This window comes from Gracilinanus agilis, chromosome X, assembly GCF_016433145.1.
Source record: "Gracilinanus agilis isolate LMUSP501 chromosome X, AgileGrace, whole genome shotgun sequence".
In the NCBI taxonomy this organism is placed as follows: Eukaryota; Metazoa; Chordata; class Mammalia; order Didelphimorphia; family Didelphidae; genus Gracilinanus; species Gracilinanus agilis.
Genome location: NC_058136.1, coordinates 69,732,687 through 69,758,937, shown reverse-complemented (window position 1 = coordinate 69,758,937; position 26,251 = coordinate 69,732,687). Strand labels below are relative to the sequence as shown.

At 37.4% G+C, this 26,251-nt stretch overlaps 1 long non-coding RNA gene across 1 annotated transcript in view; it reads right to left on the bottom strand.

Moving 5' to 3' along the window:
- Nucleotides 1-553: 553 nt before the first annotated feature.
- Nucleotides 554-26,251, bottom strand: part of LOC123253403 — a 37,651-nt gene continuing 11,953 nt past the window's right edge. Inside the window, exons 2-3 of the long non-coding RNA XR_006506608.1 lie at nt 25,949-26,094; nt 554-710 (exon numbers count right to left, since the gene is read on the bottom strand). This is a non-coding gene — a long non-coding RNA (uncharacterized LOC123253403). The remainder of the gene's footprint in view (nt 711-25,948; nt 26,095-26,251) is intronic.

The window sequence follows — 26,251 nt, the reverse complement described above, 5'->3', positions numbered from 1 at the left end:
AAAACCTGTCATTCTCTGTAGTAAAATCCCATTGTTTCTGACAATTTTGATTCTCAGCCTCGGAACAACTCTGACATTTGCTCCCAATTCTGACATTCCACCTTCTACAGTTCCTAAAATTCTAGATTCTGAATTTCCTTCCATTGCAGACATTCTAGGTTCTAAGTGTGCTCTCCCTGATTTAATATTCCAGCTTTACTTTCCATTCCAAATTATCTATTCTATTTCCTTCTCAATCAGATGATTTATGTTCTGCGAGAACTCCTAGTTATGGCATATAAAGTTTTTAGGACATTCAAGATCTGAACACTTTGTGTTCTAAGGTCTCTTGCTGCTCTGATAACCTTTCTTCTAAGTGCTCTCCTACCTCTCTCATTCTCTTCTCCATGGCTACTGCCAGGCCTGACATTCTGAGTCCTAAAATCCCATCGTTAAGACAATTTCTATTCTTAGTCTCCAAATATCTCCTTCTCTCTCTGTTCTAAGTCTCTCTCAACACTAACCTGGTACCTTCTATGGCCTCAGGAAAATCTGGATCAGAAATTACCTGCAAGTTCAGATATTCTTGTTTCTAAGTGACCTTCCCAGTCTAATATTTTGGCTTTACTTTCCACACCATATTTGTATTTTCAGACACAGGTCTTGCCTCTTAGCTCGGAAATTCTGTATTCTGCATCCTACCAACTCCACCTTTTCCTCTTGAATGGTGCCTGGAAAACAAAGACCAAACATTCAGTATTCTAAGGCCATTCCAAGATACTTTTTGGTTCTAAGACCAAAGCCTCATATAATCTATAATTTTTTTAGTTTTTAAATTCTATTGGATTGTTATGAAAATGCACATGCATCTTACTGATATTATGATTTCTAAACAGAAGTCTCCCACCCTTGTATATGACCTTAATACATAATATCTGAAGTTGTTTTTTTTTAAACCCTCACCCTCCATCTTAGAATCAATGCTAGGTATTGGCTCCAAGTCAGAAGAGCAGTAAGGGCTAGGCAGTGAGGGTTAAGTGACTTATCCAGGGTTACATAGCTAGAAAGTACACGAGGCTGTATTTGAACCCAGAACCTCTCATCTCCAGCTTGGCTCTCTATCCTTTGAGCCACCTAGCTTCCCACAACATGTCTTTGTAGCCAAAAAATACTTGAAACTAATTATTATTAACAGTAATATTGATAGCAGTCTTTAGTAAAAAAAATTAAATGGAGTTAGATTATTTTCCATGTACAGGTTTTTGAGTTTGGGATTTTTTTCCTGACTGGCCATTAAATAATCAGTATAGTTATCCTTTCTACATCATGGGGGCTAGAGGCACAGTGCCCCCTGCCATCAGGAAAATCCTCATAAAATGTTTTGTTTCTCCCTTCGTACCAGAGAAGACGTCTGAATTGTTTCTTTTTCTTTTATGGGCTGTTTTGCAGTACCTTGTTGTAGATTTGGGGTTAAATAGGCAAGTCTGAGTATCTGAGCTTTTTCTGTGTCATCTGCGGCTTCCACAAAACTCCCCCCAAATTCTCATTTAATTTCTTATGCCAACCCACAATATAGCAAAGCCAAGATGGTGAAAGTCATGATGTGGAAGGGATAACCGTACTTTCACCACACTCTTTAGATATTATGGTTGAGAACATGAGATTAAAAAAAAATCACCACCAATTGTTGCCAAATTGTATATGTATATGTGTATGTACATATATGTGTGTGTGTGTGTGTGTGTATACATATATATCCGTACAATTGCTGACATATGAAAAATGAACTTTCTTCTTTTTTAAATTTAATTAGAATTGGCCATTATTTGGGGCCAATAATAATATATAATAAAACTTTCTAATTTATGAGATTTTCTATCCTAGTAACTCTCTAGAACTGATGATTTTTTTTATTTTATCTTCTAAAGTCCTTCCCTGCAATCACATATGCTATTGAGGACATTTCTATGTCTGATAAACTAGGTTCTAATGGTTCTCCTCTTTCTGACATCTCTTTTTCTAAGTGGTCTCCTGACTCTATCATTTTCTTCTCCATGGCTACTTCCTAGCCCTGGCCTAACATTCTATTTGCTAAAATGGCACTACACAATTTCTATTCTCAACCCATGAACGTCTACCACTCTCTGTTCTAGACCCTCCCAACAATGATTATCATCACAATGCACATGGGTCTAACTGATATGCTGATATTTAAACATAAATGCAGTTCTTTATAATTCCTCTTTATGTAACATTTAATTTTGTTGTGTGCAAATAGGCTTGATAGTCATTATCACTAATATAAATAGTCATGATTGGGGCAGCTGGGTAGCTCAGTGGATTGAGAGCCAGGCCTAGAGACGGGAGGTCCTAGGTTCAGATCCAGCCTCAGACACTTCCCAGCTGTGTGACCCTGGGCAAGTCACTTGACCCCCATTGCCTACCCTTACCACTCTTCCACCTAGGAGCCAATACACAGAAGTTAAGGTTTAAAAACAAACAAACAAACAAACAAATAGTCATGATAGTCTTTACCAAAGAATGGACTGCATGGAATTTCATTTGGAAAGGGAATTTGGCTGGCCAAAAAATAAACAGTACTTTCGCCATATTCTTTAAGTTGAATAGCTGAGGAAGTGAGTTTTTTAGAGCATCAGACTATGTAAATTAAATGGGAATAAGTCTTGATCTCATACAAAAAAATTTATCTTTTTGCTTTTTTAAATTACCTAGAACTGACTAATATTTTGGTTCACTGATAACTGGTCTTCTAAAGAACCTCTGATCTCTCTCATGCTCTTTCCCATGGCTACTCCAAAGTCTTCCATTCTGTATACTTATATTCTCCTACTTCTATTTCCATTTTCGGCCTCTGAACATTTCCCACTCTTGCCATTCTAGTCATTAGTCATATGAAACATATTTACATATTAGCTATGTTTCAAAAAAATAAATTGAAAAAAGGATGCTTCAATCTTTAGTCTGAGTTCATAAGTTCTTTCTCTGGAAGTTGACAGTATGAATTCATCATGAATCCTTTGGAATTGTCTTGCATTACTGTGTTGATCATTGTTACAGCATCTGTTACTATGCACAATGTTCTCCTGATTCTGCTCACTTAACTTTGCATCGGGTCATATGAGTTCTTCTGAAACCATCCTTCTCGACATTTCTTATAGTGTGATACTATTCCATCATGATTACAAACCACAATTTGTTCATCCATTCCCCAATTAAGGGACATCCCTTCAATTTCCAATTCTTTGCCACCACCACAAATAGAATTGTTATAAACATTTTTGTACATACAGGTCTTTCCCCTATTTCTTTGATCTCTTTGGTAAACAGATCTAGTAGTGGCATTGCTGGGTTAAAGGGTATGTATACTTTTATAGACCTTTGGCCATAGTTCCAAATTATTCTCCAGAATGGTTGGAATAGATTATAACTCCACCAACAGTGCATTCGTGTACTTATTTTTCTAGGTTCTAAGCGCCCTCTGTGATCTGTTATTCTGGCTTAACTTTTCATCCCAAATTCAGAGGTGGCACTTAGCTTCCTGGCTAGGAAATTCTGAATTTTTAGCTGTTCCCTTGTAAAAGTTACCTGGAAGTGCACCATTACATTCAAGGTTCTTCTAAATCTCTTACTCTCTTCTCCATAGCTACTCTGAAGCCTGACATTTTGTTTCATAAAATCCTTCTGCTTCTTGACAATTTCCATTCTCAGGCTCTGAACATCTTCTAACTCTCTCTGTTCCAGTCTCTCCCAACACTGACATTCCAGCTTCTAAAACCTCATTCAGCTCTGGATTCTGAATTAGAAATTCCTTTCAAGCTCAGACATTCTAGGTTTCAAGTATTCACTTTGAACTAACATTCTGGCTTCACTTTTCATTCCAAATTGGGACATTCGAAGGCAGGAATTATCCCTACGTGAGAAATTCTGAAATCTAAACTCAGCAACCTCCAACATTCCTTCTTGAAAGGACACGGAAACAAGTGTTTTGGATTTAGAGACTTCCCCCCCCCCATAGCCCCAAATAGTCACTATTTGAACTAAATCCTTTGGCTGTGTGGTTGAGGTGAGTTTTTTTTCAAAGCATCGCCACTGGGTTAATCTATAATAAATTTCAATAAATTATTAGTCTCAGAGGAAAAGTCTTTCTTCATATTTTATTAAATTAACTAGATCTGGCCAATATTTTGGATAGTTAAGAGTATATATTTAAATAAATCAGTATTTACTAATGGTATTTTCCATTAATTGCTCCTTCTGGGGCTGATGATTTATGCTCTCAGACTTTCTATGCCCAGGCTCCGCTATCAAACCCTCCATGTTCTGACCTTTTATGTTCTAAGGACTTTCCTTGCTCTGATATCCCTTCTTCTAAGGACTCATCATCTACCTCATTCATTCTCTTTTCCATGTCTACTCAAGTCTGACATTCTTAGTACTAAAATTACCCTGGTTCTGGCAATTACTATTCTCAGCCTATTAATTTCTCCCATTTTCTCAGTTCTAAAATCCCTCATATTGGAGATTTTAAAGCCTTGTTTAGCTCTGAATTATGGATTCACTATTTTCATCAGGTTTAGTCATTCTAGACTCTTTTCCAGATCTGATATTCTGGCTTCTCTGTTCAACCTACATTCTGACTTTCAGTGTGGAAAGTCTGTAGTCGAAGACCTCTGCCATCCCCCAAATTCTTCCCTGAAAATTATCTGGAAGCCAAGATATGTCACCCTCTAAGGAGACTTCTAGACCTGGCATTCTAGTGACTAAGACTCTTGGATCTACAAAGGGTTCATTTATTCTTTTCATTTTTGCCAATTCTATTGATTTCAGTACAGTTCACTTGTGTCTATCATTACACTGATTTCAAAGCACAATCAATTCTCTTTTCATTCTGTAGACTTAACATCTAAATTTTGTTCAAAAATCGTCCATAGTCATTGTCATAAAGGGGAATATCAATACTGGTTTTTACCTGATGAAGAGACTACAAAGTATTATAACTCTTTGATTTCTTTTTTTCCCTCCTAGTTGATTTCAGCTAAATTGGCCACTGCCCTTGCCCATTTTTCGGGGAGTTAGAAGACCTAGGTTTGCATTCAAAGCATTACTGCTGTGCTGATATAAATTACATTTATATGAACGACTCTTCTTTTCCCCAAAATAAATTGGCTTCCTGTCTTTCAAATTATCTTGCCCTTCCCTTTGGCTCATTTTGTATGTGATCAAGACATTTCCTTCCTAGCAATGATATTAGATTTACCTTTTCATGGCATACCCAACTCTGACATTCTTTGGCTTTAAGGCCATTCATTCTGGGTTCTAAGGACTCTCCCAGCTCCAATGTTGCTTATTCTCTGTCCTCTCCTATCTCTGCCAATCTCTACTCCATGGCTCCTCTTAGTCCTAACCTTTCATGTCTTGGGGTCCCACTGGTTCTGGGGATTTCTCAAGCTTTGGACATCTCTTGCATGCTGTCTTCTAACGTCCCTCCCAAAGCTGTTAGGCTTTGGCCTAACATCAATGGCTCCATCCACATCAGGCATTCTTGATTTTGAAATGATGCAAATCTCAGACAATCCCTGTTCTAAGTGACTTTCCACTTCTGATATCCTTTCGGGTACAATCCCTATTCTGCTATACAGACCCCATACTACCAGACTATCTCTTGAATGCTACATTCTAACCTCCTTCCTACCTCCAAATTTCTCTCTTTAAGGGCATCTCTAGGACCAGATACTCACTATTCTAGGAACCTCCCACTCCTGACTTTTTTTGGTCTGAGGCTTTACCCTACTATGATTACTATGATCAACTAGGTATTTCCCTCCCCCTTCGAACAGTCCGTATATCCCTTATCAATACGATGATTTCGAAATACATATACTTATCTACATGACAACATTTTTTTCCAAATATATGCTATATGCATTGGGATTATTAGCAATATCCAGAGTAGTCTTTATTAATGAAGGAACTACATGGAATCTCATCGTTGGTAGTGTTTTGGGGGGATAGTTTCTTTGGATAGCCAAAAAAAATAAGCAGTACTTTCACCATACCCTTTTGTTTGAGTAGTTGAGGCTATGAAATTTTTAAAAAACTTTAAAATTTTAAATTAAAATATTAAAATATCACCACTAGGCTAATCTATAATAAAGTTGCAATAAGTGATTATCCTTGTATGAAAAAAATCTATTTTATTTTTTTAATTTAAAGAGAGCTAGCTAATATTTTGGCTTTTATCTTCTGAGCAATCTCCCAGAGCAGATCATTTATGTTCTCAGAGCTCCCTACCTCGGCTCTGTAACATATGGTAGTTTTCAAGATATTCCAAGATCTGAACTTTTGTGTTCTTAGAGCTCTCCTTGACTTGAAAATCCTTTTCCAAATTGTTCTTACCCCTCTCATCCTTTCCTACCTGGCAAGCCCCAGTCTCTTGCAACATCTCCCACTGTCCCTGCCCTAGACCCTCCCAACACTGACATTCCAGCTTCATTCACCCCAGGATTGGGGATTTCAAATATCCTTCAAGTTTAAACATTCCCAGGCCTAAGTGCCCTCCCTGTTTTAAAACAAATTAAGACAGTGAAATGAGACTTACCTCCTAACTAGGTGTGTTCTAGCCTCTCAGTCACCTTCTTTATTCCCTCCTTGAATGTTACTTGGAAGCCCAGACATTTAGTGATTTAAGAAACTTTCCAAACCTGACCTTTTTTGGATCTAAAGATCTTTGATCTAGAAGATTAAATGTTTTTTTCAAATTGGATTCTTATTACATTCAATGCACATGGTTCTTACTGAAATAATGATATTGAATCATAAAGTCATGTCCCTTATAAGTCCACAGAATGGGACACACTTCCTTTTTGTCCAAAATGACTCTCTCCATATAAATAGTGATCTCATTAGCAATCTTTACAAAGGAAGGAACTCCCTGGGATTATCTTTGTTTTAGTGTAAAGGGTTTTGTTTTGTGTTTTTTTTTTAAACCCTTAACTTCTGTGTATTGGCTTATAGGTAGAAGAGTGGTCAGGGTAGGCAATGGGGGTCAAGTGACTTGCCCAGGGTCACCCAGCTGGGAAGTGTCTGAGGTCAGATTGGAACCCAGGACCTCCCGTCTCTAGGCCTGGCTCTCAATCCACTGAGCTACCCAGCTGCTCCCATGTTTTGTGTTTTTTTTAAGCTGGTGAAAAAGTAATCAGTACTTTCACCATATGCTTTTGGCTATGTATTTGGAAATGTTTTTTTAAACCCTTACCTTCTGTTTTAGAATCAATACTGTGTATTAATACTAAGGCAGAAGAGCAGCAAGGACTGGGCAACCGGGGTTAATTGACTTGCCCAGGTTCACACAGCTAGTAAGTGTCTGAGGTCAGACTTGAACACAGGACCTCCCATCTCTGGGCCTGGCTCTCAATCCACTGAGCCACCTAGGTGCCCCCGAAAAATGGTTTTTAATAAAGAAATTGCCACTGGACAATTAATACACATACACACACATATAATATACTTAATAGATACATTTATTATATATATATGTAGTATATATCTAATTGAAATAAATTATAAATCTCCTTTGAAAAATTTATTCTTTTCTTTTTTTTTTCTAAATTACCTAGAAATGGCCACTATTTTGGTCCACTAAGAATATATATGCACTTGATCTTAACCAAAAGGCTGAGAAGTGATTACTAAGAATATATACAGAAATAAATCCCATCATTGGTAATATTTACCGCTCTAAAGCTACCTGTAGAACACATGATTTATGTTCTCAGAGCTGTCCTTGCTATCAAATATGGTAGTATGGGGGACATTCCAAGATCTGACGGGCCATTTTGCTCTGATATTTCTTCTTACAAATATTTCTTGTATTTCTCTCATTCTCTTCTTTCTGGCTACTCCAAAGCCTAACATTCTTTATGTTCAATTCTAGAACTAAAAACATTCATTTCAGGACCCTGGACATCTCTTCTCACTTGCTCTTTTCTGTCTAGGGTTGTGGGGAGTTCTTTGGTAATGGGGAATTAGTATTCACACCATTTTGGCTGTGTGGTTGAGGATATGAAATTTTTTTAAAGTATCACCACTGTGTAATATAAAGTAATTGGAATAAATGATTAATCTCATATGAAAAATATACATTCTTATTTCTTAAATTGCCTGGAATTGGCCAATATTTTGGCCACTAAGGACATATATGGAAATAAATCCTTGGCATTTTATGAACTTTTCTATTCTAAAAATCCTTCCAGAAGAAATACTTTATTTTGTCAAAGCACTCCCAGTTATGGAAGTTTTTAGTTTCAATGAATCTGAGCCCTTTGTGTGCAAGTAGCTGTCCTTGCTCTGCTATCCCTTCTTATAAAAGATTTCCTAAGTGTCTTCTCCAGGGCTACTCCCAAGGTTGACATTCTGTGTGTTAAAATCTTCCTGCTTTTGACAATGTCCATTCTCAACCTGTGAACATCTCCTAATCCATCTGTTCTAGTCCTTCCCAATACTGACATTCCATCTTCTAGAGCAGTGATGGGCAACCTTTTGAGCTTGGTGTATCAAAATTCGCCAAAAAAAAACCACAAAAAAACGAGCCTAACTCGGGTGGTGCGTCACTTTGAGAAAAAAAATAATTTTGCGATATTTATAGTTTATGTAACAAAAATGTATAATTGTAATATCTGTATTTAATAAACCAAAATAGGTAAATTAATACAGGCAGAATTGTCATCTATAGTGCACAGAGTGTCTACACTACACAACAGCAAATGTTTCATCCTTGGCATACAGCCCCGTACTTCTCTGTATGCAGCCACATTTCATTGAAAATGGCTACATGTGTCAGTGCTGATATGCGTGTCATAGGTTTGCCATCACTGTTCTAGAGTCACATCCAGCTCAGGATTCAGGATTGGAAATTTCCTTTAAGCTTTAGACGTTCTAAATTCTGTGAGCCCCACTCTTACCTAAAATTTTGGCCTTATTTTCCACTGCAAAATAGGATAGGAAATTCTGTATTCTAAGATCAAGGCCACTTCCAACATAATTCCTTGAAATTTACCTAGAAATCCAGATATTCCTAGTCCCAATGACCCTCTAAGAACTGACATTTTTGGTTAAGGCTGCCCTCTCCCATGACCTGAAAGGTTTCCCCCCCCCCCACTTTTTTCCCCATATTTATTACAAAGTACATGGTTTTACAGAAATATTGAAATAGAAAATGAGGAATATCCCTTATAATTCTTCAAATATATCATCTTGGAGTTTTTTGGTGAAAAATAGTCTATATTCATTATCATTGATAGTAATGTGAATATCAATTAAAAAAGAAAGGGATTGTATTTGTTTTCACATATAGCTTTGAAGATTTTTGTTTTTGTTTTGTGGTTTTAGGTTAACCAAAAAATAACACTTTCACATTACCCTTTTGGAGCTGTAGTTGAGGGTTAAAGAAAACAATTTCTACTATAAAATGCAAATGAAATTGGAATCAGTTATTACTCTCAAAAGAAAAATCTACCCTTTTTATACTACCTAGAGCTAGACAACATTTTGGCTCACTAAGAATATGTATGAAAATAAAACCCTATTATTTATGTTCTCTGAGTTTTGCTGGCTACTATGTATGGTGGTTTTTATGACCCTCCAAAAATGACCTTTTATGTTCAGAGGTCTTCCACCTTCTTCCACTAGATGCTCTTCTAAATCTCTCACTCTTTTCTTCATGGCTTCTCCCAAGCCTGACATAATGTATACTAAAATCCTCTTGTTGCTTCTAACAATTTCTTTTCTCAGGATTTCAATTTTTCCCATTGTTCAAGTCCCTCCCAACTCTGACATTCTAACTTCTATAGTTTTATCCAGCTAAACATTATGGATTTGAAATTTTCTCCAAGCTTGGATATTGGAGGATATAAGAACCCTCTCTGATATAATATTCCAGCACCACTTTCCATTAGAAATTGGGATATTTAAACATGGAAAAATATTCTTTTTTAAAATTTTTATTTTTTTCCCTTTTTAAATTTAGAATATTTTTCCATGGTCACATGATTCATGACCTCCCCCAGCTCTTTCCTCCCCACTCCCAAATCTGACAAGCAGTTCCACTGGGTTATACATGTATCATTGTTCAAAAACCATTTCCATGTTATTCATATCTGCAGTAGAGCGATTCTTTAACATCAAAACCCCAATCATATCCGTATCACATTACATGATCAATCATATATTTTTTAATGCATTTCCGTTTCCACAGCTCTTTCTCTGGATGCGGACAGCATTCTTTCTCACAAGTTCCTTTGGATTGTCATGGGTCATTGCATTGCTGCTAGTAGAAAAGTCTATTACATTTGATTGTAATATGATATCCAAGGTTTTTGTCATCATCGTGGCTTTCAGGTAGTACAATAATTCTCTTGTTTCTCCTAGATCTGTTTTCTAGGTCTCTTGTTTTTTTCAATAAGATAATTCATGTTTTCCTTTGTTTTTGTATTCTTTGATTCTTCATTATTGTTTCTTGATTTCTTATGAAATCATTAGTTTCTAGATGGTCAATTCTGATTTTTATGGCCTGGTTTTCCTCTGTCAGTTTTTGGTTCTCTTTTTTCAATTGGCCCATTTCTTTTTGTATCACTTTCCTTTCTTCTTGTATCACTTTCATTTCTTCTTGCATCACTTTCCTTCCTTCTTGCATCACTTTCCTTTCTCCTTGCACCACTTTCATTTCTTTCTCCCACTTCTCCTCTACCTCTCTTAGTTGGTTTTTGAAATCTTTTTTGAACTCTTCCAGACTCTTTGTCCATTCCATATTTTTTTGGACTTTGCATGTGTTTCCCTTTGCTTTCACTGTCCCCTTTTGTGTCTGCACCTTGCTCTTTGCCTCCATAAAAAGTCTTTAATGTTAGCTGCTTATTTGGTGGTTTGCTTATTTTTCCTATCTAATCAGAGGTATGCTCTGTTTTCTGGGAAGTTGTTGTATCCTCTTAAACTTCATTCCTTCCTTGATGCTATTTTTGGCATATTTTCTGGGTTGTTACTAGTTTACTAGATGGTCTGGGGGCTGAGAGCTCTGATAATCCCCTCCCTCATGCTGATTCAATTGACCCTTGAGATGTTGCTATCTTAAAGACTTTCCTCAGGTNCCTCCTCCTTCCACAGGCGTTTATGGTTCTCACAGCCAAAAAGGTTGCCGACCGTTGTTCTATGAGGTAGCTCAGGATTCTGGAATTGAAACTTCTTCCAAGCTTGGTTATTTCAGGCTCTAGCTTCCTTCTCTGATCTAAAATTCTGGCTTCACCTTCTATCCGAAACTGGAACCCTCAGGATCAGGACATACCTGCTAGGTAGGAAACTCTGTAATTTAAGCTCCCAGCCACCTCCAAATCTTCCCCTGGAATGGTACTTGGGAAGGAAACACATTCAGTGTTCTAAGGGCCTTCCAACAAACCATACCTTCCTATGAACGAGGTTATTTTTCCAACTCTTTTATTGAATTATTATATAAATGTCCATATTAACCAGTGATACATGTAAAACCCAGTGGAATTGTGTGTTGGCTAAGGGGGGTTAGGGAGGTTTGGGGGAGAGGGAAAGAATATGAAACATAACTATGGGAAAATACTCAAAATAAAAATAAAGATATAAAAAAATTATATAAATGTCCATGCGTCTTACTGATATAATGGTGTCGAAAGGAAAGGCTTCTGCCTCATGAGTCCTCAACCTAACCCTGTGTTTAAGTGGCCAAAAAATACTCTATATTTGTGATCATTAACAGTAATATCAATAGAAGTTTTTACCAAAGAGGGAAGTGCATGGAATTACAATTTTGGGGGTACACAGTTTATTTTGTGGGGAGGGAGGGGGCAGTTGGTAGCCAAATAGAGAATCACCTCACCAAATCCTTTTGGCAGTATGATTAAAGAGATGAACTTGGTTCTTGTGTTTTTGTTCTCTTTTTTGAAACATCACTGATACTTAATATGCATTCTTTGGGAATAAATGATGACGGCCTACAAAAAGGTCTACCTTCTTATTTTTAAAATCAACTTGAGATGGCCAATATTGGAGCCCATGAATGATAGCTGTATGAAAATCAATCCTTCCCATTGTGAAGTTTTCCACCCTAAGGCCCTTCCCCAGCAGATAATTTATGTTCTGGGAACCCTCCCACCTATAGCTTATAGTGGTTTTGAGTGTACTGCATGATCTGACATTTTGTGGTCCAGGGAGGCGAGGCTCTCTTTTCTCTCACATCCTCCTATGTGCTCTGCTAACTCTAATTTTCATCTCCATGGCAACCGCCAAGGCTAATGCTCTTGTTTACTCAAATCCTGCTTCTGAAATTTTCCATCACCAGACTCTATCCATCCTCCCCCTCCCCTCTGTTCTGGTCCTGCACTTCTACATCCTCATCCACCTCATGCTCCTGAATTCCAAATTTCCTTCCCCCTCATACACTCTATGCCATCAGTGATCTCCCATGTAATGTTTTCTCTAAATTTTCCCCTCAAAATCTACACATTCACAGGCAAAACCTAGCTAAGACATTCTGTATTCTAAGCTTTCAGACATCTCTAACACATAACCTGGAATGGGATGGGGAAGCCTGGACATTTAGTGTCCCATGGGGCTACCAAGAACTGATCTTCGGCATTCTAAGGCCAAATCCTTTGGGATCTAGAAGGATGCTTTTAAACTTTTCTTATTGGATAATTAGTGCGAGGCACATATAAACACAATTCCAAAATGAACTCGAGTCTCTTCTAAGTCTTTGGAATAAGTTGCTCTTTGGGCCCAAACATGCTCTGCCTTCATTTTCATTCTTAGAAATAGCAGGAGCACTTTGATCAAAGAAGGGCCTTCAGGGAATTACACTGGCTTTGGTGTACCAGGGTTTTCAGTTAGCCCACTGGTTTGGCTTGCCTCAAAATCCACGGGACTTTCCCTGGACTTTTCTAGCTGTGTAGTGGAGGTTGGGAGATTGGCACAAAGTATCACCACTGCAGAAGAGCAATTAGCATCGAATCAAGGACTGATCTCTTGGGCGAAAATCTTCCTCCTTGTTCTGGCCAATATGTTGGCTCTCATAGCATAGAGAGGAAAAGAAGGCCTGCCACTTCTGAGATTTTTCCATTCTAAGGTCCCTCCCAGAGCTCAGGGTCCATATTCTCAGAGAACTCAGCTCACAAAGAGGCTAGTTTGCAGCACATTCAAAGGTCTGACATTTTGTGTTGTCAGGTTTTGCTTTGCTCTGATATACAAAAGTGAGACATTTGGAGGTGGTGCTTATGTCTAGCTAGGAAATTCTATATATCCTCAGCCCCCTCCCTATTTAGCCCTTGAATGGGATGAGATAGCCCAAACACTCATAACATTGTTGGTTCTAAAGAAATACTACCCTATGACCGTTCATGTGGATTTTCAACTGATATTTCTGTGCATTTTCTTTTCTTTTTACGCCCTTACCTTTTGTCTTGGACTCAACACTGAGCATTGGTTCCAAGTAAGAGTGGTGAGGGCAAGGCAACTGGGCTTAAGTGACTTGCCCAGTCATACAACTAGGAAGTGCCTGAGGCTAGATTTGAAACCAGGGCTTCCCATCTCTAGGCCTATCCACTGAGCTACCTAGTTGTTCCAAAGGATTTTCTTACAATGTACTTAATTACTCACAGATACCATTATCTGGAAACATTACTTCTGTTTCTTGTGAAGCCTTGGCAAGTAACACCTTGGATGTTTTTTATGCCCCAAATACTCTATACTGCTTTTCAGAAATAATCATATCACTAGCAGTGTTTACCAAGGAAGGATCTTGATGGAATTCCATTTGTTTCCTGGTGATGGTATACTCTACTGTCTGGAGATTTTGAGCCGGACAAAGAATAATCAGTGCTTTCACCAAATTTTTGACAGTATAAAGAAGTTTGTGAGTTGTTTTTATTTATTTATTTGTTTGTTTGTTTTAACCCATAACTTCTGTGTATTGGCTCCTAGGTGGAAGAGTGGTAAGGGTGGGCAATGGGGGTCAAGTGACTTGCCCAGGGTCACACAGCTGGGAAGTGTCTGAGGCCAGATTGGAACCCAGGACCTCCCGTCTCTAGGCCTGACTCTCAATCCACTGAGCTACCCAGCTGCCCCCCTTGTGAGTTGTTTTTAAAAGGCATCATTATGGTGTAACAAATAAAAATGAAATAAACACCTGATCTCATATAAAAATTCTAAATTCTCCTGCTTTCCTTCTTTACTGAAACTGGCCAATATTTTTGCCCACTAAGAATATATTTTCATGAAACCTTGAATCTGATGACATTTTGCATTGAAACATGCAATCCATAGCTGCCCTCAGAGCTATGGATATGGAAATTTGAAGGACACTCCGATCCTGACCCTTTGGGAATTCTCCCCCGGATAGGACATCCCCTTCTATAAATGGTCTCCTAGCACTTTTTTGTTTATAAAATTCCATTTCTTTAGGTAATTTCCTCAATCAGCCTCTGAACATCTCCCCTCCCTCTTTTCTCGTCCTTCCCAAACTTATCCAGTTGAGGCTTCTAGAGGTTAATTTCCATCCAGCTCATCTATGCTCAGTTGGAAATCAACTACCTGATCAAGAATTCTGGCTCCATATTCTATATCCAAATTGTTTCCTTTAGAATGCGACTTTCTGTCATGCTGAGAAATTCTCTATTGTAACCCCGAGTACATCACCAACTTTCCCCTTGAATGGTACTGGAAAGAGCAGACATCCATCCATTGTTCTAAGGACCTTTCCAGATATGGCATTCTCATATCTAACACAATAAAAACCCTCCAAAGTTCTATAAAGTTAAAAAAAACACAATCCACTTATCTAACCATTGTACTGGTGACCAAACGTAAGACTTAGCCTCTTATAAGTCCTTTTTACCCAGCATTATGTTTTAATGGCTAACAATACTCACAATATTCATTATCACTAATACTACTCTCAATAGCTATTATTATTAATGAAGGAATGAAATTATATTATTATTAATGAAGGAATTTCTATGGATTGAATTGGTTTTCAGGTATAGATTTTTAGGAATTTTATTGCTTTTTTTGGTGGCCAAAAAATAGATATTTTCATTATACCCATAAGTCAGTTAGGTTAAGGATGTGAGATTTTTTTTTTTTTGCATCACCAATGCATATTGTGAGTTGAATTGGAAAAGAGGAAAAATCTTTTTTTTCTGGTTTTTTACATGATGTACAAGCCACTATTTAAGCCAACCAAGGATATATATGAGAATTTATCCTTGCCATTTATGAAATTTTCAATTCTAAGGCTCATCTCAAATCCTGTCATTTATATTCTCAGAGATTTCTGTTCTCTAGCACAATGATGGCAAACCTTTTAGAGACCAAGTGTCTAAACTGCATCCTCATGCTGCATGTGAGCTACCCCCTCACCCCAGATAAGGGAGGGAGAAAGCGTTCCCATTGGGCTGCTGGGCAGAGAGGCGGGTGATGTGAGAAATGTCCTCAGGTGCATGTGGAGAGGGGGGACGGAAGCAGCCCCCTCTAGTGCATGTGCCATGGGTTCACCAACATGGGCCTAGCAATACCACCTGGGGATTTTCAGGACATTCTCAGATCTGATCTTTGGCACTTTGGGCTCTTATATCCCTTCTTCTCTCATTACTCTCCTAACTCCTTCCTTTTCTTGGCCATTGAGACAATATGCTAAGTGCTAAAGCCCTTTTATTACTGACAAGCTCCATTCTCAGACTCTGAGCATCTTCCCCTCTCCCTGATCTTGTCTCTTCCAACAGGGATATCTGGGGTTTTATAGCTAAATCCACCTCAGAATTCTGGATTCAAAATTTCCCTCAATTTCCTTGATGCCCTTACACACTGCTATCTTGGCTTCACTTTCTACTCCATGTTGGGACCTTCAGAGGCAGCACTTAATTCCTAGTTAGGACATTCTGGGCCTCAATTTCTCACCTACTTGCAATACTCCCCCATGAAATGAGACCAGGAAGCGAAGAACTGTAGGGTTCTAAAGACCATCTAAGATAGGTGGGCATCTAAGAAACCAGATTAGAAGGACTTAAAAGCTAAACAGAAGAATTAGCATCTTATCCTAAGAGCAATAGGGAGCCCTTGGAGCTTCTTGAGCAGACTTGTCTTAGATTTCAAGAAAAGGAATGGTGTGGCCTTCCACTTCAATCCTCCCTTCAATGAGGACAATGGACAAATCATTTTTTGCAATTCAAAATCTGATAATAACCGGGGAAAGGAGAAAAGACACACTGTGTTCCAGTTTGAGATGGTAAACCATTCAAAACTCAAGTTACTGTTGAGACTGATCATTTTAAGGTTGCTGTCAACGATGCCCACTTGGTGTAATACAATCATTGAAAGAAAAATTTCAGTGAGATCATCAAGCTTGGCATCTTTGGTGATATCAACCTTACTGGTACCTCATATACTATGATACAAATTTGAAGGGTCAGAAACATTTTTAAGAGAATTTCCCAGTAAAACACATACTTAATTATCATTGTAGGGGAAATCTTAAAGATATTCATAATCCATTTACTTTCTTTGTCATAGCCACACAGAATTTAATAAATGTTCTTTCAAAAAGCACAAAAAAAACCATTTTGGTGAGAAAGCCACATCATGCTGGAATGTAAAAAGTCATTCTTTTCCTTTGTTGTTCATTGGATTCTTTTCAGCCTAGAATGGATTTGAACCATAGGCTGATTTATTTTTTATTTTTTATTTTTAACCCTTAACTTCTGTGTATTGGCTCCTTGGTGGAAGACTGGTAAGGGTAGGCAATGGGGGCCAAGTGACTTCCCCAGGGTCACACATAGGCTGATTTTGAAACAGAAGTCTTCTCCCTTTTATGATCTCTGTACTTAACCCCTTGGTTTTTGTCCAAAATTTCTCCATATCCCTTTTCATTTACAGGAAGAGCAAAAGCAGTCTTTATTAAAGAAGGAACGACATGGAACGACATTGGTGTACAGGTGGTGTTTTGAGGGTTTTTTTTGGGGGGGAGGGGTATGGTAGCCAAAAAATTCACAGTAATCTCACCAATTAAGTGTTTAGTGGATAGAGCAGAGTCTAAGGCCTGGAGTCAGAAAGATTTGAATTCAAATCTGAACTCAGCCACTTATTAGCTCTGGTTCTCTCAGCAATTTGCTTAAGCTTGTTTGCCTCCATTTCCTCACCTGTAAAATGAGCTAGAGAAGGAAATAGTAAACCACTCTCATATCTTTGCCAAAACAACCACCATACCACCAATTAGGTAATGAAGAGTCTGAAAATACCAAACAACAGCAATCTCACAGAAGCCTTTTGGCAATAAGGTTTTTATTTTTAATGTTTTTTTGCTTTGCTGGTTTTCTTATGCCCATCATTGATGGCTTATACTGGAAGAAATGAATGATTTCACATGAAAAATCTACTTTCTTTTTACATTTAAATTTAGTTTAAAATGACTACTATTTGGACTCATTAAGTATAAATAAATAAATATATATATATGTATATATGTATATATATACATACATACATACACACAGACACACAGACACACACACATATGACTAAATCCTGGCCATTTGTGAGATTTTCCATCTAAGGCTCTTTCCTGAGCACATCATTTATGTTCTTTCAATCCCTCCACTTCACAACATATAATGGTTTTGATTACATGGCACCGTCTGATCTTTTATGGTCCAGGGAGGCACATCTCTTTCTTCTCATCTGCTAACTCTCATTTTCATTTCCATGGCAACCGCCAAGGCTAACACTCTTGTTTAATCAAATCCTGCTTCTGAAATTTTCCATCGCCCCCTCTCTCTGTTCTGGTCCCTCACAATTTGGACCTCACAGTTTTTATTGACTCATTCAGCTCATGGTCCTGATTTTGAAATTTCCTTCCAGCTCACAGATCTTCTGTTTCATGAGTGATCCCCCATCTGATGCTTTCTCTAAGCTTTCCCTTCAAAATCTGGATACTCAGTGTCAGGACTTAACTCATAGCTAGGAAAGTCTGGGTTCTAAGCTCTAGGACACTTTCAACAAATATCCTTGAAAAGCTTGAGGACACCTAGTCATTCAATTTTCAAAGGCCTCTCATTCCCTCTCCCCATTTCTTATACCAATAAAATGTGCTTTAATAATTTAATGATTTCAAAGCACAGTCAGTATCCCTTTAAAAACAATGTATGTAACCCAATTTTCCAAATATACACTATATTCATTATGATTATTAGCAATATGAAGAGCAGTCTATCAATGAAGAAATTTTTGTTGGTGCATGACCCTATTTTGATGCCAAAAAATAAATAATACTTTCCTCATACCCTTTTGGTTCTATGTTTGAGGATATAAGATTTTTTTCTTCAAGCATCAAAACTTGGCAAATCTAGATTAAACTAGTCTACTTTCATGTTTTTTAAAAATTATCTAGAACTGGGCAATATTTTGTCTAAGAAGGAATATTAAAACAAAGCTTTGCTAGTTAGGTTACATTCTAAGAAAGCATTAATTTTTTTAAATTTTATGTATTTTTTTAAATCCGCACCTTCCATCTTAGAATCAATACTGGATATTAGTTTGAAGGCAGAAGAGCAGTAAGGTCTAGGCCAGTGATGGCTAACCTTTTAGAGCAGTGATTCCCAAAGTGGGCGCTACCACCCCGTGGTGGGTGCTGCAGCGATCCAGAGGGGTGGTGATGGCCACAGGTGCATTTATCTTTCCTATTCATTGCTATTAAAATTTTTAAAAAATTAGTTTCCAGGGGTCTAAATAATATTTTTTTCTGGAAAGGGGGAAGTAGGCCAAAAAAGTCTGGGAACCACTGTTTTAGAGATTGAATACCCAAACTGCAACCCTCATGCCACATGTGAGCGCCCCCTTACCCCAGATAGGAGAGGGAGGAAGTGCTCTCCTTGGACTGCTGGGCAGAAGGGTGGGTGATATGAAAAATATCCTCAGGTGCATGTGAAGAGATAGAAGGGAACATCCCCCTCCAGCATATGTGCCATAGATTTGTCAACATGGATGTAGGCAATAGAGGTTGAGTGACTTGCCCAGGGTCACACAGCTAGAAGTGTCCAAGGTCAGATTTGAAACCAGGACTTTCCATCTCTAGACCTGGCTCTCAATCCACTGTCACACAGCTGCCCTCCTTAAAAAAATTTTTTTCAATAGGAACCTTTCAAAAATTAGATTATTTATGTTTTCAAAACCCTTCCAGCTTTCCATTATGGTGATTTTTTAAGACAATTCTAAGATCTAACCTTTGTGTTCTAAGAGCTTTTTGCTGTAAGATCCATTCTTCTAAGTGTCCTCCCCCAAATTTCTTATATTGTTCTCCATGACTACTCCCAAGGTTGATATTCTGGGTGATAAAATGCCACTTCTTTTGACAATTTCCCTTCTCATCCACTGAATCTCTCTGTCCTAATCCCTTCCAAAAATGGCATTCCATACAGCCAAACTTCTTGGACATGACCTTTTTAGATATAAAGAAATACCTTTCTTTGCTCTCTAAGGCTATTATGACCTTTCCAGTTGTGATACTGTTGGTTCTAAATCTGTATCCACTTATTAAGTTTTTTTAGTAGTTTTTTCTCCTTTCTTGTTGATTGAATTATTTTCAATATACAAGAGCACAATGGATACACCAGTGTTGAAAAATAATTCATGTCCTTTAAAACTTTTCTTTATGAAAATGGTCTATTCATGTCCCTTGACCAGTTGTCGATTGGGGAATGTTTTGATTTTTTTTGTAGATTTGACTTAGTTCCTTATATATTTGGGAAATTAAACCTTTGTCAGAGAGATTTGTTATAAAATGTTCTCCCAGTTCATTGCTTTCCTTCTAATTTTAGTTGCATTGGCTTTGTTTGTACAAAACTTTTTTAATTTGATATAATCAAACTCATTCATTTTACATTTTGCAATATTCCCTATCTCTTGCTTGGTCTTAAATTCCTTCCTTTCCCACAGATTTGACAGGTATACTATTCTGTGTTCACCTAATTTATTTATGATTTCACTCTTGATAGTTAAATCACTGACCCATTTTGAATTTATCTTGGTATAGGGTGTAAGATGTTGATCTAAACCTAATTTTTCCCATACTGTTTTCTAGTTTTTCCCAGCAGTTTTTATCAAATAGTGAGTTCTTATCCCAAAAGCTGGGGTCTTTGGGTTTATTGAACACTAGCTTACTGAGGCCATTTACCCCTAGTCTATTCCATTGATCCACACTTCTGTCTCTTAGCCAGTATCATATTGCTTTGATGACCACTGCTTTATAGTACAGTTTAAGATCTGGTACTGCTAGGCCCCCATCCTTCACATTTTTTTCATTATTTCCCTTGATATCCTTGATCTTTTGTTCTTCCAGATGAACTTTGTTAAAATTTTTTCTAATTCTATAAAAAAGTTTTTTGGTAGTTATTATATATCATATGGTTATTATATATTTCCTCCTTGAGTTCCTTCAATTTTTCCTTTAGAAATCTAGATGCCATGCCATTTGGTACATAAATGTTTAGTTTTGATATTGCTTTATTGTTTATAGTACCTTTTAGCAAAATGTAATTTCCTTCCTTATCTCTTTTAATCAGATCAGTTTCTACTTTGGTTTTGTCTGGTTTCATGATTGCTACTCCTGCTTTTTTACTTTAGATGATGCATAATAAATCCTGCTCCAGCCTTTTACCTTGAATCTGCCTTAAATGTATTTCTTGTAAATAACATATAATAGGATTCTGGTTTTTAATCCATTCTGCTATCCGCTTCCATTTAATGGGTGAATTCATCCAATTCACATTTAGCATTATGATTATTAACTATGTATTGCCCTCTATAATATTATCCCCTTTAGATTCTGCTCTATTCCCTTTCACTCTGTTCTTCCTCACCAATATTTTGCTTTATGTTATCCCTCCAAGTCCCCTTCCCTTCAATTACCCCCTTCCCTTGTCTTGTTCTCCTTCTTCTCTGTAGAGTGATAGAATTTTATATTCCACTGAGTACACTCATTTTCCCCTCTCTAAGCCAGTTACAATGAGAGCAAAGTTTAAGCATTGCCTAACACTACCCTTATCCTCCCCTCTCTATATTGACTTTTCTCTCCTCTTTATATGATATAATTTACCCCATTTTCTCTCTCCCTTCCCTTTTCTCTCAATGCAGCCCTCTTTTTCAGCTCTTGATTGATTTTTTAAATGTCATTCATATGCATACATATCATATGATACATACATATCATTCCAAATCATCATATTTACATATATGGCATATCATCCTATATCACCTTATACCTCATATTATCATAACCAGCTTACTTCTCCACCCTCTTTCTGAGTAATTTCCTTCTATCTTTTCTACTACTAAGAGTAATTTTTGAGAATTACAGAGATCTTCTTTCCACATAGACATATGAACATTTTACCTTAATGAGTCCCTTAAATTTTCTCTTTCTTATTTACCTTTCTGGGTTTCTCTTCTGTCTCGTATTTGGCCTTCAAATTTTTTGTTTAGGTCTAGCTTAATCCTCAGGAATATTGGAAATCTTCTATCTTACTAAATGATCATTTTTCCCCTAAAAGAATATACTCAGTTTTTCTGGATAGGTGACTCTGAGTTGTAAACCCAAATCTTTTGCCTTCCTGAATATAATATTCCATGCCTTATGAACCTGTCACGTAGATGCCACTAGGTCCTGAGTCATCCTGATCGTAGCTCCATGGTATTTAAATGGTTTCTTTCTGTCTGCTTGAAGTATTTCTTTTTTGGCTTGGTGGCTCTTGAATTTAGCCATTACATTCCTGGAAGTTGTCAATTGAGGATTTCTTTCTGGAGGTGATCTGCGAATTCTTTCAATTTCAATTTTATTTTCTTGTTCAAGGATCTCTGGGCAGTTATCTTTGATAATTTCTTGTAATATGATATCCAAGGTTTTTTCATCATAATGGCTTTCAGGTAGAATTCAATAATTCTCAAATTGTTTCTCCTATATCTGTTTTCTAGGTCAGTTGTTTTTTCAATAAGATATTTCATGTTTTCCTCTGTTTTTCTCATTCCTTTGATTCTGCTTTATTGTTTCTTGACTTCTTATGAAATCATTAGTTTCTAGATGGTCAATTCTGATTTTTAAGGCCTGGTTTTCCTCTTTCAGTTTTTGTTTCTCCTTTTTCAATTGGCCCATTTATTCTTGCAACATTTTCATTTCTTCTTGCAGTACTTTCCTTTCTCCTTGCATCACTTTCATTTCTCTTCCCAATTTTTCCTCTACCTCTCTTAATTTGATTTTGAAATCCTTTTTCAGCTCTTCTAGACTCTGTGTCTGATCCATATTTTTCTTTTGTACTTTGCATGTGTTTCCTTTGCTTTTGCTGTCCCCTTTTGTGTCTGCACCTTGCTCTTTGTCTTCATAAAAAGTCTTTAAAATTAGGTGCTTTTTGTTGTTGTTTTTTTAATTTTTCCTTTCTAATTATAGGTATGCTCTGTTTTCTGGGAAGTTGGGGTACCCTCTTAAACTTCAGTCCTTCCTTGGTGCTATTTTTGGCTTATTTTCTGGGTTGTTACTAGTTTACCAGATGGTCTGGGGGCTAAGAGCTCTGATAGTCCCCTACCTATGTTGATTCAATTGACCCTTGAGATTGTGATAGCTCAGAGATTTTCTTCAGGCTTGGGTGTAAGGTTTTGTTTTGTTTTGTTTTGTTTTTAAACCCTTAACCTCTGTGCATTGGCTCATAGGTGGAAGAGTGGCAAGGGTGGGCAATGGGTGTCAAGTCACTTGCCCAGGGTCACACAGCTGGGAAGTGTCTGAGGCCTGCTTTGAACCTAGGACCTCCTGTTTCTAGGCCTGACTTTCAATGCACTGAGCTACCCAGCTGCCCCTGGGTGTAAGATTTTGATCTCAATCTGAACTTGATCAGGTCAGGGGCTGATCAAATTCTAGGCCCCAGCCTTAGGCTCAAGTTTTTGGTCTCAAGGTGTTCTTGATTCAATCAGGCACACCCTTGATTGTCCTGTCCTAGAGCTCTACCCTTAGTTTTGGGCAAAAAGAGCCCAGGGAGGCTCCCCCTGAGAACTGTGTCCTCACCTCCAAAACATGGATTATGTCCTCATCCCAAGCCCAGATTGGGATTCCTGGATTTGTTCTGGGCCCACATGGATCAGCCCCCTTCAGCCCAGATTGCCCTGGGCTGGGACTCCAGACTTCTCCACAGGTTTGAATTTTCAAGGGATGTGAGTTGGCTTGGACCACTACTTGCCCAGGCAGGATCTTAGAGTCTGCCTGATAGGTAGGGCTTAAGCTTGGAACCTGTGAGAACAATTGTGTGGGGGTGTGGGGTGTGGCTTGCTGTTGGCTTGCTCTTCACCTGCTGCTATTCCTCCTGCTAGCTTTTCCCCCCTCTCATCCCAGTTCCCCAGATGGTCTCTGACTACTTTTTGGGTTTCTGCTCTTTTGAGGGTTGTTTCACTCTGTCTCTTTGTTGATTCCTTCACTCCTGTATTCATTTTGTGGTGACATTTTACTCTTTTTTGGAAAAGATTTTCATGGTGAAATGGTGCTGCCCTTCTAGTTACTCCTCCATCTTGGCCCCACTCAGAATGTAATTTTCTCAAGGTGATATCAGAAGAATTTATTAAAGAGGAATGGAGCCTGATAATTTTATGGAAATAATTGTTAACAACAGGAGACAGGTTATTCTTTATCTTGAATATGATTGGAGAGAATTGCCATTTAAGGTTAAATTGTATGGGAAGGTTACTGGAAAGAATGCTATGGAGAAAATTGGTTAGTGATACAATGCAAGTTTTCTCTAATCATATACTATAGGAAGCTTTAGCAAATCCTAAAATAAAGGAATTGAACAGACAGATAAAGAAATTCCTTTTTCCTGAGGCTTTAAACAGAGGTATTATTAGGGAAAATTTAGTAAATAGGAAACACCTAGCAGATATCAGTGTCAAAAAGTGAGGACCAGTACATACAGATAGTCAATTCTAAGCAACATCTTTAATAAACAGGATTCAGATAAAATGTCAAATTGCTTCTCTGGTGCCAGTAAAGTTTATACATTTTTGAACTTCAAGGCAGGAAACAATGAGATAAGAAGGGAGCCTTTTGTGCCTAGGAATACTAATGAAATCACATGTAGACTAGGCCTAAGATCAATGGTAAATAGCCCTTATTGCCAATGAATAGATACTCAGGAAATTGAAAATTGAGTCCCCAAAAAATTAATTTAGTAAGGCAAGAACATGGTTAATTTAGGGTAGTCCATGATACTGCCACAAGAGAATTATTTCCACAATAATTTTTATATACAGACTTTTTTCTTTGGCTGTGATTCAGTTGCAACATTATTTCTTTCATGGTATTTCATTCCTGTATGTATACAAGAGTTAAAGGGATTTAAATAATAGTTAATAGGAATAATGTCTAAGCCATTTCAGCATGGTTAGAGTTGTTAAATAAGTAGTTTAAAGTGAACAAAAACAGGTTTTTACATCCTCAGCATCTCAGCCTCCACAAGCGGGGTGTTAGAATGTTGAAATTATGGAAAATTAGAAGTATTTTAATTTTGAGACTTTTTAAATTTAATTTTTAAAATTGTTATATAGCTAAAATTGTCATGCAAGCATTTTTAATATGGTTTGGGGGGTTTATAATAGGATACTTAATTAGAATTTTACTCAATATTAGATGATACTTTTATTTTTTTCCACAAACAGTGAGGAGGATCATTTTCAGATTTACAAGCCTTAATGAACTTGTGATGTGGATTTTATTTTTGCTTTCATATTTCTATAATTTAATTTGTATCTATTTTTAATATTGCTTTTTCTACATGATTACTTTGGTAGAGTATGGCAAATCTTTTTCTGATCAAATATATAGTTTGGGTATATTTGTAATTGGCATAAATATTTTTACTAGAAATAATAAGAGGTTGTTAAAAACTAGCCAATGAGTTTACTTTTAATGTTGTCCTAAGCACCAGTATCAAGTAATAATTAAAAGACTGATGAGATTTCAAAGCAGACCAAGATTAGCTGCATATTTTAATTCTATGTGTAATAGCAAGCAAATGTACTGGGAGTCAATCAATTCCTATAGGAGAATATGTTTATAGATTTCTCATGTTTTCTCTTGAAGCAATGAAACTGTCTACACAAATGAAAGGTCTGCAAAAGAGAGGACACTGAAACCTACATCAGAACCCAATGAATTCTGAAGACTGAAAGACTTTAGGGGAAATGGGGTAGTGTTTTGTTTGTTAAAATTTTACTAGAGGCAGATTGCCTGCCTTCTGGCCCCATCAATGTGCCCAGCATTTGGCGAATGCCTCCAAAATGCCATTGTCTATACATATGCCCCATGTTTTCCATCCTTAGTAACAGGGTCCATCTCTCTTAGGCAACACCCTTTTGTCCTTTTTGGTGCAGTCAATGGGGTTCAGCCTTTGCCCACAAGGGAGGTGTGTCAACTTGAAATCTGGAGGCCCCAAGTCTGATCTTGTCTCCTGAGAACTCACCCTGAGGGAAGTCCTAGACTAGTCCATTTCATACAGAACAATAGACTTAAAGGTAGACCTAAGCAGAGGTTAAGTACTCTTTTGTCCTAGTAGTTTCTCCCATTGTTTCAAAGTCTTCCCCCAGGTAGCTTAAATTAAAAGGAAACATGAAATATCTCATTGAGAAGACAAATGACTTGGAAAACAGGTCCAGGAGAGACAATTTGAGAATCATAGGCCTACCTGAAAACCTAGAAATAACATTTTCAATTCTATTCTTTTCAGTTCATTATTATTACAATGACTACAAAGCTCAAATCATGTTCCTTTGACTTATTAATTCCAATGACTTAACACCATTTTTTCTAAAAATACTCCATAATCATCATTATTAAGAAGAATATCAATACTTGAGTTACCTGATGAAGGGACTATGAGGTGTTACAAGATTTTCTTTTCCTTCTTTATTTTATCCTTATTGTTGTCAGGTAAATGAAGCACCTTCCTGATACCTTGTAAGATTGGGTGGTTTAAAGCCTTGGATTTCATTCAAAGCATCACTGCTCTGCTGGCAGAAAATTTATTGATATACTCATTAAACTCTTCCCCAAAACATAATGGCTCCTTGTTTTTTTTTTTAATTATCTGGTTCTCTCCATTCTTTGGCTCACTGAGCACATAACCAACAAACATCCTTCCCAGGGATAATATTTTATGATCCA